The sequence below is a fragment of the Capsicum annuum genome, chromosome 4 (assembly GCF_002878395.1).
Source record: "Capsicum annuum cultivar UCD-10X-F1 chromosome 4, UCD10Xv1.1, whole genome shotgun sequence".
Lineage (NCBI taxonomy): Eukaryota > Viridiplantae > Streptophyta > Magnoliopsida > Solanales > Solanaceae > Capsicum > Capsicum annuum.
In genome coordinates this window covers 203,167,381-203,180,679 of record NC_061114.1, presented here as the reverse complement: position 1 = coordinate 203,180,679, position 13,299 = coordinate 203,167,381, and the positions used below count along the sequence as shown (strand labels likewise).

The window sequence follows — 13,299 nt, the reverse complement described above, 5'->3', positions numbered from 1 at the left end:
TATACTCCAACACATATAACAATGACTAATGCACGTAATTAAGTACGAGGTGTTACAGACCGATTGAGAATCCGAAACTCATGCATGGATCATGCTAACATATAATCTCAAAACGGAAGCAAAGGATCTAACAATGCATGTCATAAAGATGAAGGACTCATAACATACCCGGGTCTATTTTAGGGAATCTTTCCCGATCAAGGCAAGCCTGAAGCGCATGGAGTCTACCCTTTTGAGTCAACACTCTACATTCTCATATTCTATGGTCTGGCTCACCACACCTGAAGTACACATCGCTACCGACTCTACACATGCCTTTATGGCTCTTGCCACACTCTCCACAACGCGAATAGGTACGAATACCACTAGCACTACTATGGACTTTGGAGCCGGACGCTCCCTCAGATCTGACACCCTCGAACACAAGTGTGGGAACGCTAGCTGAAGATGGAGCTGGGACTATAAATCTCTGACCATGCCAAGAATGACTACCACTCAGGGACCCTGCCTGAGAGAAACCATGACTACTTGTCTTGGCTCTCTTGCTCACTCTTTCTCTCTCTTTCATCTTATCTTCCTCAATCTATTGTGTATGCATCATTAGCCTAGAAAAATTCATATCTCTATTGAGCATAGCATCTCTACACTCTTTCAACACATAACTTGATACCCTAGATAAAAATTTACTCATACTCGCTCTAGGGTTAGCTACAAGGTCGGGAGCATACTTAGCTAATGGTTAAACTTAAGACAATACTCCTTCACTGTCATAGAACCTTGCCTTAGGTTCATGAACTCTTCTACCTTAGCCTCTCTCATCTTTAGTCGAAAGAATCTATCTAAAAAGGCACTCTGAAACTCTAGCTAAGTCACAGGAGCTTTATTCTCCTCTCTACTCTTCTCCCACTTCACTATCCAATCATGAGCAACATCCTTCAGCCTATAAGATGCTAACTCAACACTGTCTTCCTCAGAAACATGCATAATCTGGGTGATCTTCTTCACCCCTTCTAAATAAAGCTGCGGATCCTCACCTACCACTGACTCGAAGAATTCTGGTGGGTTCATTTTCATGAAACTTCTAACCATGGCTGCAGCAGGATTCCCATCTTGCTAAGGTGGGACTGTAGCTTGATGGTTACCTTGAACATTAGTCACAGCTTAGGATAGCCCTAGAAAGCTACTCGAAACTCTGCATGTGACACATTCTCATTCTCGGGATCTACTGGCTGAGGGGGCTAGTCATCAACCCCATGGATAAAATCTCTGCGAGGAGGCATACTTTGTAAATGGAAGTAAGAAGTGGATTAGACTGAAAATCAACTTGAGCTCATGCTCACTCATACGATCAGAATACTGAAAGAAGGGAAACTTCTCCTAAAACATCCCGAAGACTCTTGTCATAAATGTGGCGCGCCACACACCTATGCACAAGACTCTACTAGATGCGATTTTTCAGACTTCCTAGGATACTTTTGAACCTTAGGCTCTGATATCAAGTTTGTAACGCCCCGAGATCCCATCCCAAGATGTCACACGGTACTTATGACCCAAAGGACCACAAGCTAACTCTTTACTAATATCTATACCTGTGCACTGGATAATATCTGAAATAAAGGCGGAAACTAGCCATAAGGTTCAACACATCTATGAATACACAAAATTGAAAACTGAATACTAATACATCCGTCTAAAAAGCCTCTAAACTATCTGAACTGTGGAGTTGATGGGACATGTCCCCAACTAACTTTGTCAACTGAAAGTAAACAAAATCTTATCAAATAATAGTAAACTGAGATTCGTCCTCGAAAAAAAAGGACTCACGACTATGGCTACTACTGCCGACTGGGATAGAACTGCTATGGCTACTACTGCTGACTGGGATAGAACTGCTGAGGAAACTCTGGATCCTGTGCCTTTGAACCTATCGTGTCAAATAGAACACCATAGCGCAAAATGCGTCAATACAGGAATGTACCGAGTATGTAGACGAGGTAGGTTAAATGCAAGGGCTCATGCATGCATAATATCTAAACTGAATAATTATGAAAATGCAGCATGAGAACACATAAACATACATGAATACAAAGACCATTGTCACAATCATCACAACTCTAGAGACTGAAACTCGGATATTGCCTCACTACAGACTGAACTCACTACTGACACTGAGGTTCTGAGACACTGACTCATCTGATACTGATGACTAAGAAACTGGATGTACTTACATCGATGACTGAATTTTGAGCTTACTTCTCTCGACTGACAAGATTAAAGATCAACCTCTCCAATGGATGATTAAGGAAGCTATTATTAATGGTAAGGAAATAATCATATTTGAATTTGACAACAAGAATACTCAATAGAATCTGTGACTGTGATCAAGCCTGTTTGTCGGCATATCTCTGAATATGATGTCAAATAACTATATATGAGACCAAGCCTATCTGACGGATGGTCCATGACCATGAATCAATGAAACTATCTGAGTTCCTCAAAGATAGATAACTGCATCTGATAGTCCTGATTTCTGAATCTTGATACTGAGATTGAGACTGAATCTAAAACTGAAACTGAAACTGTGGGAAGTTGTTACTTAACGGACATGCCCCAACCTACCACAAGTGGGGTCTAACCTGTAACCCTAGCTGGAAGGGTGTCAATACCGTGCCACCGGTAAAGACGTTTCTCTGGTCAATCCTCTATGATGGATGACCCTCAACAAGAAGTCAACCTAAGGCAATATCATAGGAAAATACTCTCTCTCTGGAGGTGACGGCCTTTACTGACGGAGACTCCTGTATCCTGCACTGGCTACGCAGTTTTGGAGGTCAGGGATTGCTACTAACAACTCCAGCCTCTCTCTCGCTGAACGGGAGAAGCCTCCATCCCTTCTCTTGCTCGGTGCTAGTTTCTACTCCCAACTGAAAGACTCTGAACTGAATTCTTGACTGAACACAACTGAACTGAATCTGATACTGATCATGTTTTTCAAAATATCTGACTGAGTTACGCTGAGATCACTTAGTTTCGTATTTGATGGAAATAGTATTGAATCACAGTATCGACTTATAATACAGAGCTTGAATAAATTATTTGGTCACTACCGAGATTAGAATTGAACACTTCCATACTATTATATCTGAGTTGAGTATAGAGTTGAGTCTAGATTACTAGCGATATAGAGATTATAGAGGTAACTAAATTACTGCATTTCTTAAGTTCTGCAATTGTCTGAGGATACAAAGTTCTATAATTCACTAAGTTTTGAGAGTCATGGCTCGACTAGAATTATCTTGAAACTGACACGGGCTCTAGACAGTAGCTAAATTATCGGGTATAAATACCCCAAGATTCGATAACATAAAATAAAGCATAAACATTCCTCCATCAACACAACCATTCATTCATCATCATCATCACAATCATTCATTCATCGTCACAGTCATTCATTCATCATCATTATCATTAAAGTATCTCTTCAAGTATTTAGGAAACATAACATACCTTCACCTTTACAATCATTAAGGCATCGCATCAAGCATTTAGGAAACATCAACATATACTAAGGTTGGGAAACATGCTACTAGATTATACTTCCTTCAACAAGGTATTACCTCAAGTACTTCACACCTAAATCAATCTTGACATGTATTTGGACATCACATGATTTGGGGAAAACTTCATACTATCATGTGTCAACTTACTTGCTAACCACTTGACATGTATTAAAATCTTAGCATATATCAAGGAGCACATAATTGGGGGATTTACAACCATCATATATCAACTTGTTCGCTAAGGTCTTTCAACCACACTAAGCAAGTACGGGTTTACACCTACTTGGGGATGTCATACTATCATGGCATATTTCACTCACTAAGGCATATTATCAAACACTAGACATGCATGGACTAGCTCCCAATTTGGGGGTTTCCTATTCAAGATACTATAATATCTCTTATGCTTCACCTAAGCTCTTTATCAAACTTATGGGGGACATGCTTCGCTTATTCAACCATTTCTGCACTTATTTAACATATATAGGAAGCATCATTAAGAAAGTTCATCACCACCCTCACAAGAATTCCATATACTAGGGTTCATCACCACCAACACAAGAATTCCACATACTAGGGTTCATCACTCTCAACACAAGAATTCCACAAACTAGGGTTCAAGTTCATAAATCTTGTAGACAAACATGAATCAAAACTTAACAACACATGGAACATCAATTTCAACTCACATGAATCATTAACAACTCATAAACATAAAATCTTTGAGTTTTAGAAAACGGTACTTGAGCTTCTTGGATGAAAGGGACCCAAGAATCAACATCTACATACCTGGGGAAACTCTTTTCTTGAAGGCCTTTGGAGAGATTTCTTATTTTCTCTTGACTCTCTCTTGATCTTTTTTGGTTTTTGGTTGGAGAAGAAGAGAGGGTTTGATTTTTGGAAACCCTATATTTGAAGTGGAAGGAGATAAATGAGGCTGATATCCCTTAATCGGGATTTATAGAGGCTGGTGAAAAAGGGGAAAAGACCAAAAAGCCCTCCGAATTAAACTGAAAAATCCCTGATTTTACATGCTGGCGCAATGCACCATAATCGCGCCAGTTCACTGAAATTGGACAATTGGGAAACTGCATGACGGCGCGACACTGTGGAAATCGCGTTGCCATCTTGATTGCGAACTGGAACTATATGTGATGCGGTGGAATCGTGGAGGCTCCCAAAAAATCGATAAGTTTTGAAATTAAACCTTCGCGCGACGTGCCATAATCACGGAGGCTCACTAGATTTTGACGATTGCCATTTTAGCTGGATCCGTGATGCGCTAAAGTGCCAGGTGGCACACTGTCTCAATAAAATGGCTCTAACTCTTCACCCGAGTGTTTGATTTGGGTGAATTTGGTATCGATGAAAAACATATTCAATTTCTACATGAAAAAAATAGAAATTAGGGAAATTCCACACGATTCAAAGTATTTCATACTTAGGAAGATATTTCTAAAGATTTTAGACTCGGATTTTCGGTTTACTAAATACGCTCTAAGGCTCAGACTGGAAGAGGAATTTGCAGGATATTATAGATATCTCTTGACAAGGCAATAAAAATCATGTCAACTAAAAATCCTGATAGACAAGGAAATTGGATGCACCTCACGGTAAGATCATGGAGAATGAAGATCTCACTCCTTATATGGACATATTTGGTATAGACATGTATAGATGTGAGAAAGGAAAATCGCACCAAGCTTGGACATATTTGATATGGACATACCATAAGGTGTAAACTCCCTCAATCAAGGAATTAATTCAAATCCTTGATTGAGAAAAAATCTCTTTGGTTTCCTTATGAAGAGCAACAGCCGAAGACTGTAAAAGAGGTAAACTAAAGATGGACACAGGTTATGCAACTTCAAGGAGAAAAATCAAAGTGTCTCTTTCTTAGTCTCATAAGGTTTTGTAACTTTTAGTTTACAATTGTTATATAAAGAGTAGGATCAAGTCAACTTTGTAACATCAACTGAAGTTATGTCACAAAATCTAAAAATCAAAATAAGTCTTCAAAACTTGTTTCCTATCACTGTACTCGAGCCCGACATTGAACGATCTAAGGAAACTTTGAAACCCAAGGGGACTAGAAGTAGGCACCACATTAGTATTCCGAACCAGGATAAATCTTTTTGTTATTACCTTATGTTCAGTTGTTCAGTTGTTTATTTGCTTAAGTATTTTAAAACTAATCTGTTATGTGAAGTGTACTAATCTGAAGGCAAGTCGACTGTGAAGAGTCAGTAGTTGACTCACAGACGAAAATTTCAATTCACCCCCTCCCTCTTGAATTTCATCTTGGAGACACCATTAAAAATAAAAATAAAGCATCAAATCAAGGTCGTACTAAGGTTACGATTTCATCATTTTGAAAAAAATTTTAAAATTGAATATATCACTATTAAGGATCCAATTTTTTTGTGGAATAGCCTAAAAAAGGTATGGCCACCTAAAGATGGGCATCCATCGAAAAGCATGATATGATTGGATGCATCTGAGATTTCAAGACTATAAGTCTATTCATAAGTACAACTCTTTCATATTTAAATTTTTCTCAGTTAAAACTATGTGAAGAGACTATTAATGATGTTGATATGATGAAAAAGGCACTCTCCACCTTTCATGTCTCGAATATGTTCTTGCAGCAGCAATATCGAGATAAAGATTGTAAGAAGTATTTTGAACTAAGTTCTCATCTTTTTGTGGCTGAAAAAAATAATGATTTGTTAATGAAAAATCACAATCTTTGACCTACTGGATCTACATCATTTCCTGAAGTGAACGAGGTGTACACCCACTATGCTAGCCATGAAAAAAACTGTAGATCTGATCGTGGACATGTTCGTAGCTATGATTATGGTCAATAAAGAAATTATGTTCCTGTTATTAGTCATTCATCAAAGAAATGACTCCATCAAAAGAAACAAGGAAAGAATGAAAAATGTGAAGCAGTTAAAGCATGTGTTTGTTTTCGATGTGGTGCAAAAGAAAACTATGAACGTGCCTGTCATACTCGCAAGCACTTGATTGAGCTTTATCAAGCACCACTAAGGAAGAAAGAGAAAAATTCTGAAGCTAATTTTGTCTCTGAAAATCATGTTGACATCCCTCACTTAGATGTAGCAAATTTCATCGAGCACCTTGAAGAAAAGATAGATCACCTGATTGGTGATGGTTCTATGGCTATGAAAAAGTGAACAAATTTTAATAGTTATTGATAGTAGTGTAATGAATAAATGTTAAAGTAGTTTTTCTATTTTTTATTAGTATTTTTATTTAGTCATATTATTGTAAGTTTATTAGTAACTTATTTTTGATTTGATCTTATGACATTTTAATATTGCAATTCACTGTCTACTTACGAAAGAAAAAAGAAATTCTCATTAAATTATAGTCTAAATTTTTGCTTCTTTTTAGATATCATAAAATATAGTTCACCGGGTTATGTTTATAGTGAAACATTTAATCAAATAACCAATACATTTATTTTAACATGGACTAACTATTAATATTGTTATTTTTTTCTCAACAAGTACGTGAAAAGGAATCTTTGTACTTGTGAGTTCTAGTAGAACTTAACAATACTTAAATGAAAGTGGGCATTACTTATTTAGTTTCTCAAATTTGTTATACTACTTAGTGTTGACTTTGTAGTTTATCCATAATTAATATTTAATATGTATTTATTTTGTGTATGTCATTTTATTTGAAGATATAAATAATTTTTAAAGCAATTTATGCAATTATAATGACATTTGCTTCATTAATTTTGGTACAATGCACACAATATTTAAAAATGAGAAATATTTTCTCGTTTAAGTATGGGCAAAATAAATATTACTACGATTTTTAGTAGTACTAATTTGATTGAAGACTTCGGAAGAGCCAACATAATTTTGCCTAGGGGAGATAAACTCATCATAAATAATGTTATATTTTCTCCTAAATCTCGGAGAAACTTGTTGAGTTTTAATGATATCTGTGAAAATGATTATCATATCTAGATAGTGGATGAGTCGAATCATTAATATCTTGGTATTATCAAGAATGTCGAGCACACGTGTTATAGAAAAGTTTCCTGCATTATCTTCTGACTTGTATTAGACAAATATTAATGTAATTGATGCACATTCTATAGTAAATCAAAAGTTTACTAATTTTAATATTTTTAAACTTTGGCTCGATAGATTGGGACATCCTGGATCATTAATGATGAGACGAATTATAGAAAAATCAAATAGACATCCATTAAAGAACTTGAAGGTTTTTTCAAATAATGAATTTTCTTATACTACCTGTTATCAAGACAAGTTAATTGTGAGGTCATCACCAACTAAGGTTGAGATTGAGTCCTTTGCATTTTTAGAACGTATATAAGGGGATATTTGTGGACCTATTCACCCACCTAGTGGATCATTTTAATATTTCATAGTCATAATAGATGCGTCTTCTAGATGGTTTCATGTGTGCCTATTGTCATCTCGGAACTTGACATTTGTAAAATTATTGACACAAATAATATGATTATGAGCGCAATTCCCTCATAATCAGATTAAGTCTAGTCGCCTTGATAATGTTACAGAGTTTTCATCTCAACCATTTAATAATTATTATTTATCAATTGGGATAATAGTTGAACATCTTGTAGCTCATGTTCACGCTCAAAATAACCTTGCTGAGTCATTAATTAAACGTCTGCAATTGATAATAAGACCATTGCTTATGAAAATTAAGTTACCCACCTCTATTTGGGGTCATATTATTTTGCATGGTGTAACACTTATTCGTCTAAGACCGATAAATTATCATAAATTTTTTTGTTATATTTAGTTTTGGGTCAAGAGCCTAATATATCTCAGCTGAGAATTTTTTAATGTGGTATGTATGTATCTGTTGCACCACCACATCGCAAAAATATGGGCCCCCAAAAAAGGTTAGAAATACATGTTGGGTTTGAATTACCCGCAATTATTCTCTACCTTGAATCATTAACTAAAAATATATTCACTACTTAATTTGCAGATTGTCGGTTTGATAAGACTGTTTTTTCAAAATTAAGGTGACAAAATAGTTAAACTAAAAGAGAAATTTTATAAAAAGATTCATCACTATCTCATCTTGATCCATATAGTTTTATTTGTGAGAAAGAAGTACAAAAGAATATTTACTTGCAGAAAATTGTCAATCAAATGTCAGATGCATTTATAGATTTAAAAATGATTACTAAATCATATATTCCTGCAGTGAACGTTCCAATTCGAATTGAGGTCCCTCTGAGATCATCTACTAGTGTCGTGACTAATGAGTCCAAAGCATGTCTGAAGTGTGGTAGACCATTGAATTCTAAGGATCAAAATCCTAGAAAAAATGAATAGTCAAGATGACACTACGAAACAATCTCATATGAAAGTTCAAGATTTGAACAATTTTGATATCCCTGAAGCAAACAATGAGCCTAAATCTCAAGAAAATGAGCTATCCATAAATACAAGTAATGATGAAACTAATTTGAATTGATCAAAAATAGTAGTGGACTATGTTTTTACATATAATATTGCAACAAATATCATACAAGATAGCAAAGATCTCGAACCTCAGTCTGTCACAAAATGTCGAAAAAAAATTATTGGCCAAAAATAGTAAGAAGCAATTCAATTTGAGTTGAATTCACTTGTCAAGCGTGAAATTTGTAGACCTATTGTTCAAATACCAAATGGTATTAGACCTGCTGGCTATAAATAGGTATTTGTGCGTAAAAGAAATAATAAAATTGAAATACAAAAGTATAAGTTACACTTTGTTGCACAAGAATTTTTACAAAGGCCTGATGTCGATTATGAAGAGACATACTCACCAATTATGGATGAACTAATATTACGTTATCTCATTAATTTCACCGTCCATGAGAGACTTGAAATGCATTTGATAGATGTGATTACAACTTATCTTTATGGATTACTTGATAATGAGATATACATGAAAATTTCTGAAGGATATAAAATGCATGAGGTATCTCGAGAAATGCATTCAATTAAATTATAGAGATCATTATATGGTTTGAAGCAATTTGGACGCATGTGGTATAACGTCTTAGTAAGTATTTATCTAAAGAAGGTTATGTAAATAATGAAATTTGTTCATTTGTTTTTATAAAGAAAACAACATCGGAGTTTGTTGGACTTTTTATTTATGTTGAAACCTTATTGCAACTCCAATAGAGTTTCAAAAGGCAATTGATTATTTAAAGAAGAAATTTGAAATGAAAGATCTTGGAAGGACAACATTATGTCTTAGTTTACAAATTGAGCATCTGACAAACGGTATCTTTGTCCATCAATCTACTTATACAGAAAAGGTTTTGAAAATATTTTACATGAATGGAGCATATTCATTAATTACTCTAATGGTTGTTCAATCCCTTGATGTGAATAAGAATCTATTTCGACCTCAAGAAAAGAACAAAGAAATTTTTAATCCTGAAGTACCATATCTTAATGCAATCTGTGCACTAATGTATCTTGCTAACTCTACAAAACCCGATATAGCCTTTTCTGTTAACTTGTTAGTAAGATATAGTTCTACTCCTATTAGGAGGCATTGGAATAAAATCAAAAACATATTGCGGTATCTAAAAGGGACAATCGATATGGGCTAATTTTATTCTAAAGATTACAGTCTCGATCTTATTGGTTATGTTGATGCAGGGTATGTATCTGATCCATACAAAGTTTGATCTCAAACAAACTATATGTGTTCAGATGTGGAGATACTGCCATATCTTGGAGATTTACTAAATAGTCTATCATGACCACTTCATTAAATAATTTGGAGATAATAGTTATTCATGAAGTAAACTGGAAATATGTGTGGTTGAGATCCATGATACATCTCATTCAAGAAAAATGTGGTCTAGAATGCAACAGAGTGCCCATGATTTTATATGAAGATAATGTTGCATGCATAACACAAAAAAGAGTGGATTCATAAAAAGAGATAGAACGAAGCACATTTCGCCAAAAATTTTCTACACATATGAACTCCAAAAGAATGGTGATATCGACGTACGACAGGTTTATTCAAGTGACAACTTAGCAGACTTGTTCACCAAAGGACTACCAACCTCAGCGTTTGAGAAGATTATTTACAAGATTGGGATGCGACATTTTCGAGATATTAAGTGATATTTTAATTGGGGGGAGGGGGGGAGGGGTAAATATACACTTCACTTTTTTTTTCTTCATCAAAGTTTTGTCCCATTAAATTTTTCTTGATAAGATTTTTAATGAGACAGTTAAAAATAATGTGTATTACAAAATATGCATTATATTAGAGTTCTCCTTATTTTGTGTTAAATTAGACACACATTGTCTAGACATTCAAGGAGGAGTGTTAAGAAACAACATAAGTGTGGATGTCTCTCTAACAATGGTGTCTTCTCTAATTATCAATGGTGTCTTCTCTAATTGTCAATGGTGTCTTGTTTGTCAAATGTAAAGTTCTCATGCATAAGCCTCCTATTTTCTATTGGTTACAATAGTTGGTAAGGTTGCCTATAAAGGTATGCTATTGTCTCCATTTTATATACACAGATCAAAAATTCAATAAAAGGTTGTACTATTTATTTTTTAATATATTTACTTCATTATTTTATTTTATAATAAAAATAATTTTTTCATTTAATTTGTTTCATAAGAGAATTGGCTATGTTTAGAATTTTCAGTGACTATTTATCTTCTCTCTTTTACTACTTCTTTCTTTATTTAATCTTTTAAAAAATAATAATAAAGTTACACAAAAAAATAACTATATATAGAAATTAAATGCGCAAGTGTTATATATTTTTTAGTTATTTTGAGAAGGAAAATGAGAGAGGAGGGGACTACTAAAAAGATGGAGAAACAAACCCTCAGTGATACAATGAAAGTTTAAGTAATCAGTTATCTCAGTGAATTTTTCAAGTATTATACATTATAAATTAATGATATGATACGTATCTCTTCTATGATGTAACAAAAAGTAATTTCAAAAGTATTGTAAATCACTATATTTCAATTAAGAAAATTGTATGTTGAGGAATAATTTTATTATCTACGCAAAGTGTGACCAAGTACCCTAATTTGGAAATAAAGAAGTATGTTTTTATCCGTGCATTATTATTTGTCGACTTTTTATATTTTGAGATGTCCAATAATATTTAACTAATTTATAAAATTAATGAATAATTTACCTATTTTTACGTATAATATTAAATATGATTTATTATTTAATTAATTTTTAAAATATTAAATTTATTATATTTAAAAAATAATATAATAAAATTACCTGCATCAATTACTACTTCTTAATTTCTTATTAATAGAAGGTGAATAAATTAAAATGAACGGTTGAGCTCTCCAATATAATCAATGAATGTATAGTTGTCTCATTCGTGTACCTAACCAATGGAAGCATTCATTACTAGTGAGACTTAAAAATAATTTAGAACTCTTGGACATATGCAGTGTCCCAATATTAAATTTCTCTATTACTTTATCAGTAATTTTTAGTTGTACATTATACTAAATATACATATCTAAGAATATTTGTTTATATTAAAAAATTAAATGATAATTAACCTTTTTCTTTCATTTTATTTTTGTATTAAATATTATTTTATTATTTAATGCATTTATTATATTTAGAGGATAATATGTTATTTTCTTCGTTTCAAAATAAATAAATTATTAAGCTATTTTTTAATGTTTAAAATAAATGAATTGTTCATTCTTCAAAAGACATGTTCGAATTTCTTCTAATCTTATCTTTTCATTTAATGAGATTCTTAAGTACTTTATGTTTTATGGGAGAGTAATTTATGAACGATTAAAAGGGTAATAGTAAAAAGTAACTTACAATTTATGTTCTAAAAGATTTTTCTTAAGGGATGTGTCATACTCCAATAATTCAATTATTTTGAAATAGAGGAAGTAAAATTATTTTTATTATTTATTATTATTAAAAATCTGTGTCAAGTTAATAGTGAACAACTATTGATGGACAACGGGAGTAATTTTTTTGTTCGGTATACTAAAAATAGATGTAGAATAATACTTTTCAAGTTTGAAAAAACTAATGATATTTACCATTCTGTGTACATATTATATACTATTAAATACTATTCATTACATAAATATTTTTAAATTATTAAATTCATTATATTTAAAGATTATATAGTCAAATTATCTTTATTTTTATTGTTTCTTAAGTTGTGTGTCAAGTTAATACTCCTTTCGTTGAATTTTACTCGTCACAAATTGAGATGACACACCTATTAAAAAAACAATGATGGATAATGTAACTTTATAATTTTGTCCCTATTAATAATTATGTCATGTTGTTCAATTAAAGTCAAATTTCAACATTGATGGAATAATTAATTATTTGAATGATAACAAAGCATATTTTGGGTAAACATTAGTAGCTTTTATATTCTTAATGATAGTTCATCAGTTTTTAAATAATTGTTGAATCTTCAATCAATTTAACTGAAACTTCAAATGCTTCCATCAATATAATTTTTTATATCTTTAGTCATTTCTTATTTCTTAGAACATAAAAGGTGTTCATAAACTTTTTAAAAACAATATTTCAAAATAAAATACTACATATTATAGGAGTATGTTTTTATGTATTAATTAATGAATGATTTAAACACTTTGTAAATTCTCATACCATTAATTTGATTTTTGGAGACTTG

At 32.9% G+C, this 13,299-nt stretch overlaps 1 protein-coding gene across 5 annotated transcripts in view; it reads left to right on the top strand.

The window, feature by feature from the left end:
- The window catches only part of LOC107867560 (F-box/FBD/LRR-repeat protein At1g13570), a 31,741-nt gene that overhangs the window by 6,378 nt on the left and 12,064 nt on the right, over nt 1-13,299 (top strand). Inside the window, exon 3 of one of the 5 annotated variants that reach the window (XR_007054517.1) lies at nt 10,268-11,170. The exons of 1 other annotated variant lie outside the window; for it this stretch is intronic. The gene's annotated coding sequence lies outside the window, so the exon portion shown is untranslated. Of the gene's footprint in view, nt 1-6,121; nt 6,847-10,267; nt 11,171-13,299 lie in introns of those variants that run through there. 3 more of the 5 variants (XR_001673228.2, XR_001673227.2, XR_007054516.1) reach the window with 3 other exon arrangements.